Source organism: Zeus faber, assembly GCF_960531495.2.
Source record: "Zeus faber genome assembly, chromosome: 1".
NCBI lineage: Eukaryota > Metazoa > Chordata > Actinopteri > Zeiformes > Zeidae > Zeus > Zeus faber.
In genome coordinates, this window is record NC_137193.1 from 35,003,456 (window position 1) to 35,022,962 (window position 19,507).

Consider the following 19,507-nt stretch of genomic DNA (forward strand, 5'->3'; position numbering starts at 1 on the left):
CCTGATGGTTTATGTTTAAGTAATCAGTCAAAAATGAGTCAACTTATTTTGGGTAATAATGTAATTACGTTTCATTGTTATATATCAACTTATATCTTACCTTACCTTACTGGGCGTTCGTTCAGTGTGACATGGCGAGGCCAGCTGTCTGTGCCTCACAACCTCACCACAGGGGTGCCCCAAGGCTTGGTGCTAGGACCCCTCCTCTTTGCCATATACACCACCTCACTGGGCCCGATCATCCGCTCATATGGCTTTTCATATCACTGCTATGCGGATGATACTCAACTCTACCTGTCCTTCCTGCCCGACGACCCCACTGTCTCGACGCGGATCTCGGATTGTCTCGCTGACATATCCACATGGATGAAGGATTATCATCTTCAACTAAATCTGGCGAAAACGGAACTGCTGGTCTTCCCGGCCAAACAAGGTATTTATCACAACATTGATATTAAAATCGACTCTCTATCTCTTGTTCCTACCAAGGCTGCAAGGAATCTTGGTGTCATTATTGATGACCAATTGACATTCTCGGACCATGTTGCCGCCGTCTCCCGGTCCTGCCGCTTCGCACTACTCAACATCCGAAAGGTCAGGCCGTACCTGACCCAATATGCCACTCAACTGCTGGTACAAACCTTGGTGATGTCCCGTCTCGACTACTGCAACGCCCTCTTAACAGGTTTGCCGGCCTGTGCGGTGAAGCCACTACAGATGATACAGAATGCGGCGGCGCGACTGGTGTTCAACCAGCCAAAGAGGGCACATGTCACTCCGCTGCTCATCGAGCTCCACTGGTTACCTGTAGCCGCCCGCATCAAGTTCAAGTCTCTTATGCTGGCCCACAGAGTGATTGCTGGGAATGCTCCCGCCTACTTAAATGCTCTTGTAAGAGCACATGTTGCCCCCCGGGTGCTGCGCTCGTCAAATGAGCGTCGCCTGGCTCTGCCGGCCATACAGCCACGGCAATCCAGGCTATTCTCATTTGTAGTTCCACGTTGGTGGAAGGAGCTGCCAAAAATGACCAGAGCGGGGACCTCCCTCTCTGTCTTTAAGAAGCACTTGAAGACCCAGCTCTTCAGAGGGTACCTCCTGTCCTAACCTACAATTACTTAGCACTACCTAGCAGTATTTATTGTTACACTAATGTCTCTGTCGCAATGTAGCTTGAATGTTATTCTCCCTTGTTAGTCGCTTTGGATAAAAGCGTCTGCTAAATGACTAAATGTAAATGTAAATGTAAACTGGTTTGGAATTGGTTTTAAAAAACGCCAAACAAAAACACAATGGTAACAAATTAAGATGAGGGGTTTTTTTTAATTCAAATTCCAATTTCAACTTTTTTTGCAGGATAACAACAGAACAGTATATTGTACACTTATGAATATATAATACAACTGGACATAGGGGAAACATTAGAAAATTACACACACACACACACAAACATGTGCCTGGCTTAACGTCACTTATCCACGAGCGGAAAACGTTCAGGAAGTGGCTGGTCTAACAACGATCAAACTAAAGCAAACGTCACAGCGATCAACAATCAATAATGAAATAAGGACACAGTATGTAAAAAGGGAAAAAGTGTTTTGGACTCTCCACAGGTGAGACGGGGTAATTACTTAACCAGAGCGCGCCCGAGATAATTATCTCCCGCGGGGAAGGGTAAGCTACATTAAACCTTAAAGAGACAGGGCATGTCGAATTCAAACCTTTGGGCATTTTTCACAGTTTGGTTTTGGGTGGGAGGTTGGTGGCCCTCCCTCCCTCTCCCCCCTCCAGCTACTGCCGCTCCAGATGAGAAAAAGACAGGCCTGCAGACAGCAAGAGGTTAGATCAGGCGTTATTATTCAGGGTTTGCAGAGTAAGGAACATTGGTGAGAGGGGGCCCTATTCAATCAAAGTGATCCACAGGCTAAGTCTTTCGTGTAATTACATATTTCCTTCCCCTCCTCTGCTTGTCGCTCCATCTCTCTCTCTCCCTCTCTTTTACACTCTTGCCCTCTCTCTCTCCTACTCACGTGTACCGAACTGAGCGCCCGTGTGCTTTACTCATTCAAATAAAATGCCAGCATACATTAATTAAAGTGCCGCGTTTGTATGAGCACACACACACACGCACACAACCCCCACCCCCTCCCTCTATGCGCAACACGAAAAGCGTGACTGTTGAAATGTCACTCAGATCACAGCCACGTGGAGAGCGACGGAATGGGAGATTTAGGGAAATTGGATGAGGATTGGAGGAGAATGACGGTATAAGGGCGGGGTCGGTGGTCGACGGGGGGGTGGACAGGAGGGGTGAGAAGGAGGTGATGGGGGAGGTGAGACACTGCAAATACGACGGGCGGGACGAGAAGCGGCAAATGGAGTGAAGGAGGGCAATATTACATTTTCTGAAAAGAAGCAACAAAAAAGTAATTGTGGGTGACAATCAGTTTTATTCACCTGGTACATTAACATATACAGGGAATTTGTTCCGGAGAGGTTTGGTGCGTTTCACTGCAGACCATTAGCATAAAAAAATAAAAAGCTTAAACAGTCCGAAAAAAAGGAGAATAACCATAAAAATGTAATAGAATTTTAACAAAGTCAAGTAACAATAAAAAATGAAAATATTAAAATATGATGATCAAATATATACAATTGGTTAAAAATTCGAATGAAATACAAAACAGAAATAGTCTGATATTAATACAAAATAAATACTATGTGATGCTACTGATATGCGTAGATAGAGTATAAATTATGAATTATTACTATTTGCCCATTACCTTATTAAAGTATGTACAGTATATGTGGTTTGCTAAGTGCATTTTATTTCCAATGGCACCGGTTGAAAAAGAGGGAAAGGGATATACTGAGAGAAGACAGGGGGGGTTAAGACCAGGGTGGAAAGGTAAACCATCTCGGGCCGGAATGTGTGATAATTGGCTGAGTTAGGCCTCAAGCTAATCGCGGCTGACGTCTTTATCTTACTGGGGGGGGGGGGGGGTGCTGGGTGCATCTAAGCCGTCCAGCCATTGTCTATCTGTATCTACGTAAAGGATGAGTTCCACTGGGTGATAAAAAAAAAAAAGCTGCAAAGCTGAATATTTGCCTCTGGGAGACAATCAGTGTGCTTTTGTGTGAACATAAGGCAAGTAAGACATTTTGTGTGTGTGTGTGTGTGTGTGTGTGTGTGTGTGTGTGTGTGTGTGTGTGTGTGTGTGTGTGTGTGTGTGTGTGTGTGTGTGTGTGTGTGTGTGTGTGTGTGATAGACTCAGGGGGCAGATCACGGCCTCTGTGGTCCTTTTTCTGATTTACCGGAGCCGGTCTTTTAAGCCTTAGGCGGTGGAACTGCTTTGTTTCCGTGCGCCCCGTCCTCCTGCAAACCCCCCCCACACACACACACAGAGCAGAAATGGCCGTCTATTTCGGTGAGAGAGGCTGGGATAATAACGGTGGAGCTTCAGCGGGTAACAGCTTTGGGTTTTTATGATTTTTTTCCCCGCTGCCTTTGTCTCTGTGCTTTTTTCCCCTGGCAGGCAGGGGGAGGCCAGCCGCCCATTCCACAGCGTTCTTCATTGCTTTGTGAGTCTCAGAGTAGTCATTATTTTATCCCGCTGTTCAGAGATGCTACACCCATGAAAGTGTGTATGTGCTTCTGTATTGTATGTGCGAGTGTGTGTGCAATTGTGAACTTACCATTGCATTTGCATGTGTCATACTGCTATTACACTGTACATTCTGTAATTAGCTCATTAGCACATGATAATAATAATTCATATTTATAATTTCTACCCTATATACCATAACATTATACATTATAATGTGCATAGTATCGCATTTAGTATATTTGTATATCTTTAAATATCTGACTATTTTGTTTTAGTATTTTTCTATTTGACAATTACATTTAAATTGTTCTAAAAATGTTAATTTTCTTTTATTGTTTGTTATTTTATTGCTATTTCTATTTTTGGACTGTTCAAGCTTCTTTATTTTTTTTAAGCACATGGTCTGCAGCGCAACGCATCAAACCACACCCGAACCCACTCCTCGTATATGTAAATGTCCCTGACGACTAAAACTGATGGGACTGATTCCAATACGTGAGTATGCGCGTGTGTGCGTAAATGTGGCTGCGTGCACGCTGAGAGGCAGGAAAACACTGGTGGGAAACAGGTGCACTCACACACACACACACACACACACACACACACACACACACACACACACACACACACACACACACACACACACACAGTTACTAGTGTGTGTGTGTATAGTTTATAGTATGGGTTTTTATCTATAATTATATATATGGGGATGGTAGCTCAGGCGGTAGAGCTGGTGGTCTAGTGATTTAAAGGTTGCTGGTTCGATCCCAGGCTCCTCCTGCTAGCATGCTGCAGTGTCCTTGAGCAAGACACTTAACCCCTAATTGCTCCTGATGGCTGCGTCCGTTGGTGTTTGAACAATTGTAAGTCGCTTTGGATAAAAGCGTCTGCTAAATGCAATGTAATATATTTTAAATTGTGAACCACAATAATTATGCACTAACATTTTCCCCAGGTTTCTGTCAATCTGTCTATCTATCTACATATATATCCATCTTTTACATTCTTTATCACTTTTCTTTCTTTCCCCCTCTTTCTCCAAATGACAACAGAAAAACAGCACGGCTGAGGGCAAAGCACGGAAGACAGTCAGTTTGGTTTGGGTCCCTACGGAGTATCTTTCCAACAACCATCTACAGTGTACCTCGTTTCTTGCTCTTACACATGGCTCCTCGGCAGTTTTCTAAACGCGGTTGGGCAGGTCCCTGTTGGCGCTTTCCTGGAAGACGACCATCTCGCTCTCGAGGGGATAAACACAGTCCTTAAGTACGGGGCACGGAGCGACACTATCTGTGAAAAAAATGGCACGCGGTTGGCGTTTAGCTGCACACATTTGATGCAGTAGCTTGGCATTTCTACTTCCTTTCACATACAGCTTCAGTCAAGGCATACTGTACAAATCAAATGTTTTGTTTATCTGTGGTCCTTTCTGCTCTATTTTGCGAGGAGATGTGAGAGTGACGTCACTGCACAGGCAAACCCTTGCGAAGGGTAATGGTTGTGGAAGTTGGTCCAGCCTGTCTCAAGAGCCACATCCAATCTTGTCTGGGGAGACACCAACCTGTTTCAAGCTCTTTTCATAAGTCAGGAGTTTCTACACACACACACACACACACACACACACACACACAGGCGCACGCACGCGCACGCGCACACGCACGCACACACGCAACACAACACGCACACGCACACACACCTTCTCAATGGTGCATGCCTTACTGTGCCATCTGGCTCTAAATGACCAAATAACCTATATTTGACATTGAAATTTCTCCAGAGGAAAGCAGCTCTGCGTGGGAGAGGAGGCTACATTAAAACGTCTCCAGCTGAATCTAATTGCTCCCCAAACCCCCCCCACCTTCTTTATGATAGAACTCCTGCCTTGTATGCGTGTGTGTGTGTGTGTGTGTGTGTGTGTGTGTGTGTGTGTGTGTGTGTGTGTGTGTGTGTGTGTGTGTGTGTGTGTGTGTGTGTGTGTGTGTGTGTGTGTGTGTGAGCCATTTTGTCTTTTGTGTGTGTGTTTGCATGGATATGTGTGTTCGCCATTTTGTGTTTTGTGTGTGTGTGTGTGTGTGTGTGTGTGTGTGTGTGTGTGTGTGTGTTTGCGTGTTTGCGTGTGTGTGTGTGTGTGTTTGCGTGTGTGTGTGTGTGTGTGTGTGTGTGTGTGTGTGAGTGCAAGTGTGAAAAGATCGAAAGAAAGCCCTGAGGAATATGGAGCCTGTGCAGCAGTGGATATTACTCCCCTTAATAAAAGGCCCCCCTCCACAGACACAGGTGCAGTGTGTGCGTGTGTGTGCACGTGTGTGTGTGTGTGTGTGTGTGTGTGTGTGTGTGTGTGCGTGTGTGTGTGTGGGCAGAGAGGAAGGCGACAGTATAGCTAAGAGAAGAGAGGCGTGCATAAAAGCCTGCCTCCCTTTTTTCCCTCTGTATCACGTTTCCAAACGGGAGGGAAGTGAAGGAACTTGACAAACAAAGCCCGTTAACAATAAACAACACGGGAAAACTTGTTTTTCCGACAGCGAAAGATGCAATTAATTTGTTCGTAAACAAATCTGCGCTGGGATAACCCGCCTCGTCTGGGCGCGGCAGCATGTTGCTTTACAGGCGAACGTGAATAAAAACCCTTTGTCGTTCATCCCGGCAAGGGCGATCAAAACACAATTTCCTCTCGCAGAATCACGTCGCAAGCTGACAAGCTGAATGAAAGTATTCAATAACCGCTCTCTCGCAAATCAAAACAGCGTAGGCCCCTTCTTATCGCAATGTTTGGGACTGAAGATGTCTGCCTTGGCATTGACATAGTTGTGTATTCCAGCCCGGGGGGCTGAGCCATCCGAGGCGACATGTTTTGTTGTGAGGAAATCTTTTTTCGCAGGATAAAAATCCATCTCCAAGTCAGGATGTGTTAAGTGTAGCTGCGGAGGCGATACGTTTTGAATTTCCCGGCCACTAAATTATTCTTTTGAAATCATTCCTATAAATATGTGGGTCAAACGAATGGCATGGCAAGAGAAACTTTGGATATTATTTTTGTATGATTTCTATATTTCTGTTTCTCTTTTTGTGCATTTTATTTTCAATCAGTTTTGTTATTTGAAAAACGTTGTGAAGTGAAGGCGGTTTGTATGAAAGCAGCCTTTGGAAAGGTTTGAATGAAGTGAACAGAGTCTCACTGAGTGATGAGACGTTCTTATTTTGCCAAGTTTTACAGACCTTTATGTCATGCTATTTCTTTAAGTTGCCGTCTCTTGCTGCCGGAAAATGCCTCCCCCTCCAGCTAGGCGATATGCTAGGCTCCTCCCTCGCCGGGAGATGCCCTGGCTGAAAAGGGGCGTGCCTACAGTCACATCAGGTTCACAAAACGAAGGCACACACGCACTGGACTTTAGTGCAAAGGTTCATGGTACTACTTTGATAAAACTCTGAGGTTTCATTTCGATAACTCACTGTATTTTACTATTATTAATTATTAATTTTATAACCTGTTCGACACAAAAATAACAATAATAATAGTACAATACTTGTTTTATTCATTTTTTACTGTGAAACTTTTAAACGTTATCTAAATAGATTAATGAATACATATTAACGAAATTTTAAAAACATACTTCGGTAGACTATCACATATTTTCACATGTTATTCATCATTGGCAACACACGCGCGCGCGCAGACACACACACACACACACACATACACACACACATACACACACACACACACACACACACACACACACACACACACACACACACACACACACAAAGAACAAAGAACGGCTCTCGGAAACTAACAGAGCCATAAGGTTCAGTTCCCCTCAATGAGCCGTAATTCCCATCACTAAGATCCATACATCCAAAAATGTATTGTGTATTGTGTGGAAATATTTCAAATATCATCAACAACTAAGAGAATGTGTTCAATCAATATCAATTGCTGATTGTGATGGGATTGGGATCACCATAACTCCAACCTTTTTTTCTAATATGATTTTTTTTTTAATTTAAAAAGACACGTCTACAGGTGTGCTGTGGTTTTTGTGCAATTAATCCAATAGCCACAGTCAACAGTCAGCATGGTATTTCGGTATAATGATGACAATAAATAAAATGTATTTGCAAAACAAAATGTACTGAATCTTTTTTTATATTATCAAATATTGCGAAATGTATTGTGGGATTAAATATGCTGTCCAACAATAAGTGTTTCTACACATACCAGATTGTACATGGCCAAAATTGGAGCTGGGAAAGCTATTTTGTTTTTCTAAAGTCAGATTTTTGTTTAAATCTACTTATTTATATCGCTTTTTATAGGCTGTACACATTTTCAAGTTGTTGACTAGTGTGGATAAATAAAGGTTGAATAAAAATAAAATACATTATATGATTTGATTTATAGTTGTGCTTCTTCATGTAGGTGTAAAGTTTGGACTTTTTTCTTGTATTTCAAGTCTTTTCTAGACTTAATAGCCAAGGAAATGACTAGTGGTGCATTTAAAGCATATATTTTGGGTCACAGAGGGGCAGCATCGAAAAATCTTGCCTCAATTAATTCAGCACGGCTAATTTTAGAGGTGCAGCGTTGAAACCAATGCAGTATCGCTGGGAACCGTCTCCAACTAGGTGCCGTTGAGAGAGCCCTTGCTGAGTTTTACTGGTGGAAGGTGCTTGTGATTGAGGTGGAGCGAGGGCATCGGACAGCAGTAGCGTTGTTTCGAAAATAAATTGTTCACATATGTGTGTGTGTGTGTGTGTGTGTATGTGTGTGTGTGTGTGTGTGTGTGCGTGTGTGCGTGCGTGCGTGCATGTGTGTGTGTGTGACTACCAAGTGCCCTGGATCCTTATTACCTCCCCTCTCTAATCAGGGTGAGAATTTATAACCGCCGCAGGCCGGGCTGGGCAAGCCTCCTGCAGCGAGGTAGTCAGGCCCACTCGCTCATCCACTGTAATGGACGTTCCTTCATCAGAACGAGTCACACTGACAAACATGACTTGGCTGCAGTGAGCCAGCGAGACCTGGGCGTAGAAAATACTATCTATGGATAGAAATAACTTCTCTGGCAGAATGGGACAGTTGGCAAGTGGAGTATGACAGGAAACTTGGAGAGAGCTCGCCTTTCAGGGATTACGTGCTGAGAGAACCTCAACGTTAATCCGCGAGGGTGCTTCAGACACCGTATGTAGAAATATCACATAGTTGTCCAGAGCTGTTAGACACATTGGTGTTTGGGCATAAATGATGAGCCCTATAAATAATGTAACCCCACCCCCCCACATAAAACAAACTCATCATACGTAAAAAAAACTATTTTCAGTGAAGGCCCTATTGAGCTTGTTCGATTAGGCTGGAAGTGGCTTGTTAGATTCAGAGAGGAACTTCCCCCCAGCCACGTGTTCATCAATTACTGTCTGTGTACAATAATTGTTCCATATTGATCTCCTGGCTTCATCTACTCTACTAGTGTCCCTAAGTGTTTTCTAATGTAGGTCTCTCTCTCTCTCTCTCTCTCTCTCTCTCTCTCTCTCACTCTCTCCCTGGCATTAGGAATCGTTGCAACAACATGGCAACGGTTCCATCAGGTAGCACTGAGACATTGTTGCACTATTTCACTGGTGTGTTGGAAAGTAAATGGCGTGTTATGTGTAATTATATTTGCACTAGGTTAATAAAAACAGGGGAAAATGGGAGGATTTCTACAAAGTGGCATCCAACGCCTACCATCTTCATGCAGGGCGCGAGACAAGTGGGTCTATCGACCAGTGGCGTTTATCATCCTGTGACTTACTGTCCTCTGGGTTGAAAGTGATACAGTACATTATTATTCAAATGGTCTCGCACAAAAATCTCACACACGAGGTTTGATCGAGTGATCCATATGTACTCTGAAACCGCCTAGTCAGCGTCTCACTTATCTCTATCTCGCCACCTGGTAGATGTGAGGGACGGGGAGAGGCGACAGGCAGCGGTGAAAGGGGCCGGGGGTCGGCGGGGTGTGATCAGAGGAAGGAAGAAAAGAAAAGAGGGAGAGAGAGAGAGATTGAGCAAATGGTGCCGAATGAATGAACGCAACGCCCCCCGTACTATAAAGACATAATCTCCTCGTTCCTACGCTATCCCACATAATGCTCCGACACACCCCTCTCTCTGCACACTCGTCTCCCTGCGGCGTTACCCGTCTCTCTCTTATTACTCTCAGACAAATCCCCTCGCAAACGGAGCAGATGTTTTTACTCCCAGGAACAGCCGGTCCAGATTCACACGTTGCAGCAAACTGGACTTAATATCATCGGGTCTAATGGAATTAGGGACAAGGGGGGGAGGGTTAAAAAAAGGTTGCACGATCAAATCACACAATCAAAATGAAACTTGTTTTCTTTCCAGATGGCTGGTAATCGAGTGTTAATTCGGTGAGCTGGCAAAGTGTTTTGCGATATTATTAGCCAATTTATGTCATGGTTATTTTCAACGCTACGTGTGTTGTGTTCCACCCACCCGGAGACATCTGAGGCTTCACTCACTTTATGTTTTCTCCTGCTCGGCTGTTGACGGCGTGACCTAAAATAGGTTTTGAAATTTGCCCGTAGAGCCTTTGGCCCTGGGTGTGTTTCGGTCATCCCGTGTTTTTGAGGCATTTTTTTGTGTGCTTTAGTTGTGCTGTTTCAAAGGCTACCCTGAACATTTGAGCAACCCCGTCAGAGGAAATGTTAAGAGCAATTTCTCAAGTACGTCAACAATTGTTTTGCTTTTTTTAGAAATTGTTTTGTCTGTTATTTTTCGGCTTTTTCTATTCTAAAAAAAGCATGTGTTACTCCTAAGGCGGCGGTTTGAAGTCTAGTATATCATTGAAGTCAGCCGAATAAGGCTTCAAATAAATCTTTGAGAGCTAGTGCAAAAGAGACAATAAAGCCCAGAAAAACCTGTATGCAACAATCTCTTTCTCGATATAACATAGTTTTTTATGTACTGTATGTTTGACAAAATTGTAAGCTTCCAGTTTTCGAAACTGAGATTGATCATGTTTTTAGGTTTGAAAGTTTGCCCCACCAGACTGCGTTTAAGTTCTGCAAGGTCATGCTATGAACAGTTAGAAATGATGGAACACAACGTTTTAATAAAATTGGTGAACCTATCATTTCATAAATAAGGTAAACAGGGCCTTGATGGCATGCAGAAGTCATGTATGTGGAAGTGGCCCCGCCCATATTACTATGTTTGATTCCTTCCTTAACCTCTGTTTCTGTGCGGTCCTACACTTATCCACCCAGGTTATATACTGTACATCCCGCGCCTTGCACTCGTGATTTCCGGAAACAAGGCGGTTTTTGCACTGTGGCATTGACAAATGGATGGCCTTTGCTTGCCTCCATAGTGTACTGCGCTGTGTGATCCGCTTCAGTAGACCGATAAAATTAAAAAAGATAATGAACTCACCAAGGCCCTGTGAGATCTGATTCAACAAGTCCCAGCCGCAGCCATGTTAGACCATGCAGTATTTAGCCACATTTGAATGTGGTGCTGACCTTTCAGAATGGTCCTGCGTGTTTGTGCCATTTTATCCTAGTAGGGAGCTCCCATGCAGCAAGCAAGCTGCCTTTTGATACATCACAGTAACCAGCACCACTGCCAATAGCTGTAGGGCCCCAGCCCTTCTGGAGTGGTTAAATAAGGCTTAGACTACAGCCAAGGGCTCTGCTTTTAGACAAAGGATTTATGATCAATATTTTTTTCCTTGTCTGCTTAGAAATTGTAATCACAGGCTTTTGGTTTTTGTTTTTCATTTTTGCTAGAGTTTGCTTAACCTGCAAAAAAGGAAGTCTCCAATTTGGAAGGAGAGGAAACCTGGTAGTGGTGAAGGCCACACAACATCCATTTAATTTGTACAACATTGCCCCCTAACGTTGACTTTTTTTTTTTCCAGCGTCTCTCTTCAAGCCCCAGTGGGGCCCCGATCAGTATACCATGGTCTTTCGCAACATAGTGGAGTAATTGACCACCACCTGGTCCCGGCAATTGGACCACAAACGCACCTCACCTGTATTACTGTGTCACACTCTATTTGAGGTTTTTTTTTTTTTAAGCATTATTTCAGCATCAGAGCTTCAGTTGTGGCAGGTGGCCCTTCACAGCCCAAAGGGGGAGAGTGTGCAGAACCAACAACAGCATATCGAGGGCATCAGTTACAAATGCATTACCATTGAATGTATCAAATTAAACCGCATAAGCAAGTACGTATGTAAATGTATTTAATTAAAACATGTACTACATTTCACAATGCAGGTATACATGACATTTTTTACCCAGCAGTGCCATTATTTGCATCTCAAAAAAAGTGTGAAATGATGCATGAAGCCATCAACAAGGGTGATTATGCGTAATGATTTCACCCTCTCTGATGCTGATGATGCTCAGGAGGTAGAGCTGGTCGTCTGGTAATCTAAAGGTTGCTGGTTCGATCCCAGGCTCCTCCTGCTAGCATGCTGTAGTGTCCTTGAGCAAGACACTTAACCCCTAATTGCTGCTGATGGCTGCGTCCGTCGGTGTTTGAATAATTGTAAGTCGCTTTGGATAAAAGCGTCTTCTAAATGTAATTTAATTAATTAATAACCCTTTGAGAAAATAATGATGGATAATATGTCCTTATGACCGAGGCTTTAACAGGGTAAATGTCCAACCTCGTGTCTATCACCATGCTATCTGGGAAGTATGTAATTCAAGTTTTTCAAAAGGGAATTTTCAATATTGTTAACACGACAGAATTGTGGATTGTGGATCATGCAAATTAGATAATCACGGCCAGAACCTATCTTGTGCCAACTTAACCAGTGATTCAACTCCTGACTTTCTTCTGCTGGATTATACTCCATACACAACGTTATCCAATAGAGTGGGGACCGGGAACATGTCAGCATTTTCATACAGGTACATAAACTAAAGTATGGTGCAGCACATTTATGGGAACCTGAATGTTATTGTTTGACATATTCTACATATTCATGATAGACAAATCATGTTGGAGTTTCAGTCTGATGAAATACAAATTTCTAAATACTCAAAATGCATTACAAAATTTTTTAAATGAGGAATTTAAATAATGCCCATCGTTGTTATATATGTACCATAACTTTATGTATGTAACAGTGATTTATTTATGTGGCAGGGATTTATAAACAGCATTAATGGAACTTATGCTTATATAATCGTCCATTTTCCACCAACATTTTCTTTAGACCGAGGCTTTTCTATAGAGTGCTCTTCAACAGTTGTGTATGTGACACATCATTATTTTCTAAAACTGTTGCGGTATGTGATCAGTGTGAGCTGGTGAAAGACTAACACTGTGTCTGAAATGACACACAAGCACACAATTTTGACACAAAGCAGACCAAATGAGTGCTTTGTATCTCTGAAACCTGTCAAATAGTGTGCCAGCGAGCCATACTGCATCCGGTCAAATACAGTAGTAAGGTAACATTTTGAAATTGTGTACTATAGTAATAGTCAGTGGCAGCATAGGTGGCCGCCTATGGCGCCTATGCTGATCATCACAGGCACAAGTCGCTGCAGGCGTTTTGCCTGAATGGCTATGGCTTTGTATCTGGTTGAACCACCAGGACACCATCGGTAACCCTGGCAGTACTAACCCAGGTGTGTTCGGCATGACAGAACAGTGTGTTTTCATTTTATGTGTAGGTTATTTTATTTTACTCCGTTTCCTTATGGACCAATTTGACAGTTTGCCTGGAGCGGCAAAATGGCCAGAGTGGAAATAGTAGCACTGTAAATAGTGTACTACTGTTAATCCTGTAAGTAAGTGTATTTAATTAAAATATTACATTACATTTCATTTAGCAGACACTTTTTTTTAAATTAAAATATATATGTCATAATTGTATTTATTTCTTCTAGAATTGGAGGCATAATTTTTATACTTGTATGTGATCATAAGATAGAGAAACTTCCTTTAATTCAAAAACACATCTCGCCCCATAAATGTTATAGCTCTCTGGAATAATGACTGTATGTTATATTAAAACAATCCTTATCTTATAATAACTGGTTGGTTGGTTTTAGCACTCCTGTTAACCCAAACGTTATGGAATCACAATTAAAAACATCAGTGGGTAAAACTTGTTTTATGTTAACATTTAAAATTAATTTACAAAAGATATATGCGTTCATTATTTCAAAAACACTAAATACTAATATCCCGACTGTCATGCACTACTGGCTGACATTTGTTGAAAACTTGAACTGGGAAAATATTTTAATGTGCCACACAAGTATCTTCTTCCCAACAACGTAAATAATATATAGAAACTGTCCTGCAGGTCAATGTATCTGTAAATCTAAAAAAACATATTTCCGTTGAATACTCCTCCAGTAATAAAACCCCCAAAACAATGTCGCATTAGCGCAATATAGAGTGAGTGTATGACACAAAATAATGGTAAACACAAATTATATTGAAGCAATGTATTCATCGTTTTAGTTGAATCTCATATTCTTAGAACTCAAATGTGTTTTTTCTTAAGCCGTGTTTCTAGGCTTCAACAACGTCGACGCACATCGAAACCATAACTGCAGACAAAGAATGTGTAAAAAGGACACTTCTGTCATTGTGTCACGGTTTCCTAGCGACGCGTTTCGGACGCTCAGACAGAGTTTAGTGAGCGTTGTGCGCTCCCTGCTGTCCAAACACCGGCGTTGTTACGCTTCGGAATTGTGATTACGGGGCCTATTCAAGTTCAAATTCAAGAGATTATTTGTCACATATATATGCACATATGCATATATCATACATATATGCAGTGAAATGTCATGACACCCCGTGATTACGCACAATAAGCTCATTGGTGCCGATCAATATGATAATGATATGACTATGATGATTATGGTAATAATTTAAATAGATAATAATACATTAAAATATTATATTTCCGTCATGTTTTGATTAACTGATTAATGATTACATTTGTCCATTGCTTTTTATATAACCCAACGATATGACTATGATGATTATGGAAATAATTTAAATACATTATAATATATTAAAATATTTTTATAATACATACATTAAAATATTATATTTCCATCATGTTTTTATTAACTGATTAATGATTACATTTGTCCATTGCATTTTATATAACCCTTTTATCAATTTACCTATTATGTATTGTTCCGCTGTACCAGGAGTTGGGGCCCAAACAGTAACTGCAGCAGGTTTGACCAATGACAGCTTCTGTAACATCTGGGAAATAATTGACAGCAGTCTGGGTAATAGAAAATGCAACCATTATCAATCAGTTCATTAAAACATTATTCAATGTATAAATACATTTATGATTGTATTATCTTTTTATTATTACTGGAACGTTCCAGTCGGCAGAAGAAGCCACACGGTGGTTAATTGTTCCTTCCAGATCATTGTGCGGGCCATAACATGTCCGTAGAACTGTACACAACCCCTTCAACATTTCTCCCTCTCCTCTCCTCCCCTCTCCTCTCCTCTGCCCCCCCCCTCTCGTGAGATTTGGAACCGCCCGCCGTACAACAGATTCCAACAACCATAACAAGTCCCCAATGCATGCAGGGTCATAACATTATTAGATTTGATTAAATTAGATTCAACTAATTGTCATTGCACAGAGTACAAGTACTGATACAACAAAATGCATTTCTCTGCATTTTACCCATCCTTGTAACTGATGTATCTAGGAGCAGTGGGCTGCCATGAAACAGCGCCCGGGAAGCTGTTAGGGGGTTAAGTGTCTTGCTCGAGGACACATCAGCACACTCCTGAGGCCACTGCCCCCTTGTCCTACATTATTCTTATTCTTATTCTTATTCTTATTCTTATTCTTATTCTTATTCTTATTCTTATTCTTATTCTTATTCTTATTCTTATTCTTATTCTTATTCTTATTCTTATTCTTATTCTTATTATTATTCTTATTGCTATTTTTTTTATTTTATTTTTATTTTTTTATTCTTATTATTATTTTACCAATTCTATTATTCGGGTGTCAAGCACCGTGCAACCACCATATTGTTTTTCTACTTTTTATTATTATTACGCCACTTTTTCTAGTTCACCATGTTCCCATAGCTGCTTTTTACAAAATTCGCCACATTCATAGAAATTGGTCTCAATTGACAAAATTTTGTGTGTCATATGAGGCGTCTCCTCATGGTCTACAACATTCGTGTTGACACCATTGACTTCTCCAATCAAATTTTCCGCCATTTCAAATTTTCTGAAAAACAATCTTTCGAGGACGTCTGTCCAATTTTAACCAAACAAACCTTTGTTGAATTCCTTGCACTCCCCTCTTTAAAAATCATCCATAGAGTTTTGAAATGTATCTCAATTTGGCCACTACAGGTGCAAATGTATAGTGGACATTGCCGCATAAACAGGAAGTAGACTTATCTTCTGAACATTTAGTCCAATTTTCACAAAACTTGGTTCCCAAGTTTACTGGAGCTCTACTGAATCTGCTGCCACTTGTTGCAACCGGTTAGCCTGAAGGGAGGCTACACCAGAAAATGTATGAAAATGGTCACTTCTACTAGACCGCGTGTCTAGTAGAAGTGACCATTTTTTTCTCAGACTTCCAGAGGTCTGACCACGAGATCTTCCCGTCCGCTGCCTACTTCCATCGGGTCTACGCCCCCTGCTGTCGCATCCCCACTGTCCTACTGCAGTGAGCTTCCTCCACCCCTGCTCAGACCTCCTCCTGGATCATCTGGCATCTCTCTTTCCCCTGGACCTTGTTGTATCGAGGTCTCGGGTTGCTGCCGAGCCCTACCCGTCCGGATGCCACTGCTCTAACAAGCTCGTTGTGTCGCAGTCGTGACTCAGCGGGTCGACAGCCTCATGAGCCTTCCACTTCCTGCCAGTTCTCATTTCTATTTCAGCTGAGGAGACTTTGCTGTCACTGGAGTCTCTGTATAGCAGCATCTCTCTTGCCCGGGTCACCATAAACTCTTCTGCCAGACAACTGAAGGGCAGTTTCAGCTTGTTCCTCCTCCTGTACAAGGCGATGCTGCTGAGGCTTCGTGGTATGCCCAACCACTTCCGCAAAAAACTGCTGACCTTCCTCTCGAAGTCCTCAACGGTGGTCAGTGGCACATCATAGACCAGCAGTGGCCAGTTGGCCAGTTGTTGGTAGATCCAGGCTTTGAACCTTCCTGGCAGACCTGACTTGTCCACTGCTGTCAGCCATGTTCCCAACTAGTCAGTGGTTTCTCTGAGTGCTGCGGTGTCCCTATAGGTGCACTCATAGATAGATCTTACCCAAGCTCGAAGAAGATCAATCTTTAATCGTCACACAGCACACCACACTATAACACATATGCTTTGGATGGTGGCTGGTGAAATGAGGCCTCTGCGTTTAACCCATCCTGGCTTGTCCTTCCTCTGGGGGCACAGCCAGGAGCAGTGGGCAGCATTTGTGGATTCGCCCGGGGACCCGGCGATGAGTGTCCATTGCTGGTCAGATGATGATGTGTGCATGTTTTTGGTGGGGGTCCTTACTGATGTTAGGTGGAGGAAACCCCATGTGAGCACAGGGAGAACATGCAAACTCCACACAGAAAGGTGGTGCCAACAGTGCCAACAGCGCCCCAGGTGGGAATTGAACCCAGGACCTTCTTGCTGTGAGGCAGCAGTGCCACTGTGCCACCGCCACCATCTTAACTGGCTTCTCTCCGACTGATGGGATCTGGGTGTCTCCTATGAAAGAAGTGGTACCGGTCAGTGACCTTTCCCTTCCTCACAACCAGGGTCCTGGACTTGGCTGGCTTGAAGTCCATCCGGCCCCAGCTGATGAGATGCTCAAGCCTTTGGAGGATTCATCTACAGCCCGGGACAGATGTTGTGGTCACCGTCAGATTGTCCATGAATGCTCTGATGGGGGGCTGCCGCATACCTGACTTGGTGATTGGGCCTCTGCACTCCACCTCTGCTGACTGCTACGTAAGCCTATTAACAGACATTTGTGGTTAAAGATCAAATTGATTTTTTTGTTTTGAAGTATTATTTTACTTAATAGAGTTACATTAATATAAAGGTGGACAATTTATTAAAAACCTACTGTAAAAGGATGTCATTTAAGGTAGCTTAAAAATGACAAAATAGCTAATGTGATTCATTTTAAAACTCTTATTTGTAATATAGAAATAGCACAGATGGTTCTGGGGCAAAATATCTGTGCTGAGCAAAATAAAAGAAAATAACACATTTATTTGTGTCTGATGTGTCCTGATCTAAAAAAAACAAACATGCAATTTGGAAGAAGATGTTTTAACCGGGAGGCGGTCCTTGAACATGGTTTGGTAGGTAAAATCTTGCATTATAAGAATTATGTTTTTAGATATAATCAATGTCTTTTTTTTTTTTCTTTTATTGAAAGATAAACTTTGAAACCTTAAAAGATAAACTTTATTGTCCTGAAGGAAATTTGTCTTGGACACCTACAAATGAAAAAATACAAATAACATAGTACATGCATACAGTACATACACAGACTGTCATCCATACACATGCACACACACAATACCTAAAGTACATGCACAGACTGCCATCAACCAACAAATTGCACACTGCCTGTTGTACAACACACCTGTAGTCATCATAATGGTGTACATAATAAGAATAACTACAACTGTATCTGATATGTCGGACATGAGACCCAGGATTGCTGTGTCGTCAGAAAGCGTTATCGTATACAGTAATTGTTAACAGTGCTGCATGTGCATTCATTGGTGTAAAGGGTGAACACGACTGGGGAACTAACGTACCCCCTGGGGGGCACCGGAGCTGATGGTTAGGGGTTGATTTGCTTAAGGACCTTGTTGTCTGATTTAGGGTCAATCTCTAGCCTGTCAACATCATCAAAAGCGATACCATCTCACACCGCGTCACACACAGCAGAGAGATCATAATTATCAAACCACTTATAAAAACATTGAGCTCATTTGTTTTCGCCAGTTCATCTACAACATTGGACGACAACATATCACGTTGGTGACTGTTTACATCGAGTCCCATCATTTTTTTAGAGTACATAGTCTGGAGGTTTTCCCCTATCACCTCCCTATGGTGTTCCCTTGCTTCTTTGAGCATCTGGTTCAACTCATTTTGTACTGTTTTTAGTTGTAGGTGGTCATTAACTTGAGGCCTGCTTTTTTCTGTAAATACAGTCATTCACCTCATTTGTGATGTAAGGTTCGTTGTTGGGGTCCACTTTTGTTGTCTGATTTGGTATCAAAGTGTCAACACAGAAATGTATGTAATCTGTGGTAACGTCTGTGGCGTTGTCCAGGTTCAGCTCGACAGAGAAGATATCCCAGTCTGTGCATAAAAAACAGCCTTTCAGTGTTTCTATGCTGTTGCCCGTCCATGCATTGATAGATTTAACCAAGGGGTTTACTGCTCTTTAGGGCTGTCTTGTATGTGGGTTTCAGGTGAACAGTGTTATGGTCAGAATTAGACGGGTGGTTTAGCTCTGGCTGTGTATGCATGTTGTACATTACCATCGCACTTACACAAATACCACATTTGAGCTTTTTTTTGTTTTCATTGCAAGAAAGCAACAATACAGTGTATATAGGAGAAAGAAACATCACTGGGTAACAGAATAGCCACAGTATTGGTTCACAAATCAAAGTGACGACATTAAGTAAACAAAAATAAATACATTTGGTGAGACATAACAAACTTCAATAACATACGTGTACAACAAAGGCAAGGAATAAAAACAAAAACAGCACAAAAATATTCTGTAAGGTATTCCTATTCAAGGATTTCCCCAAATATTTGGATATAGCGGTCTCACATGGATCGACCTTGTTTGTTTTCTATTCATTTTGAAGACTCCGTAAGGAAACGCACACG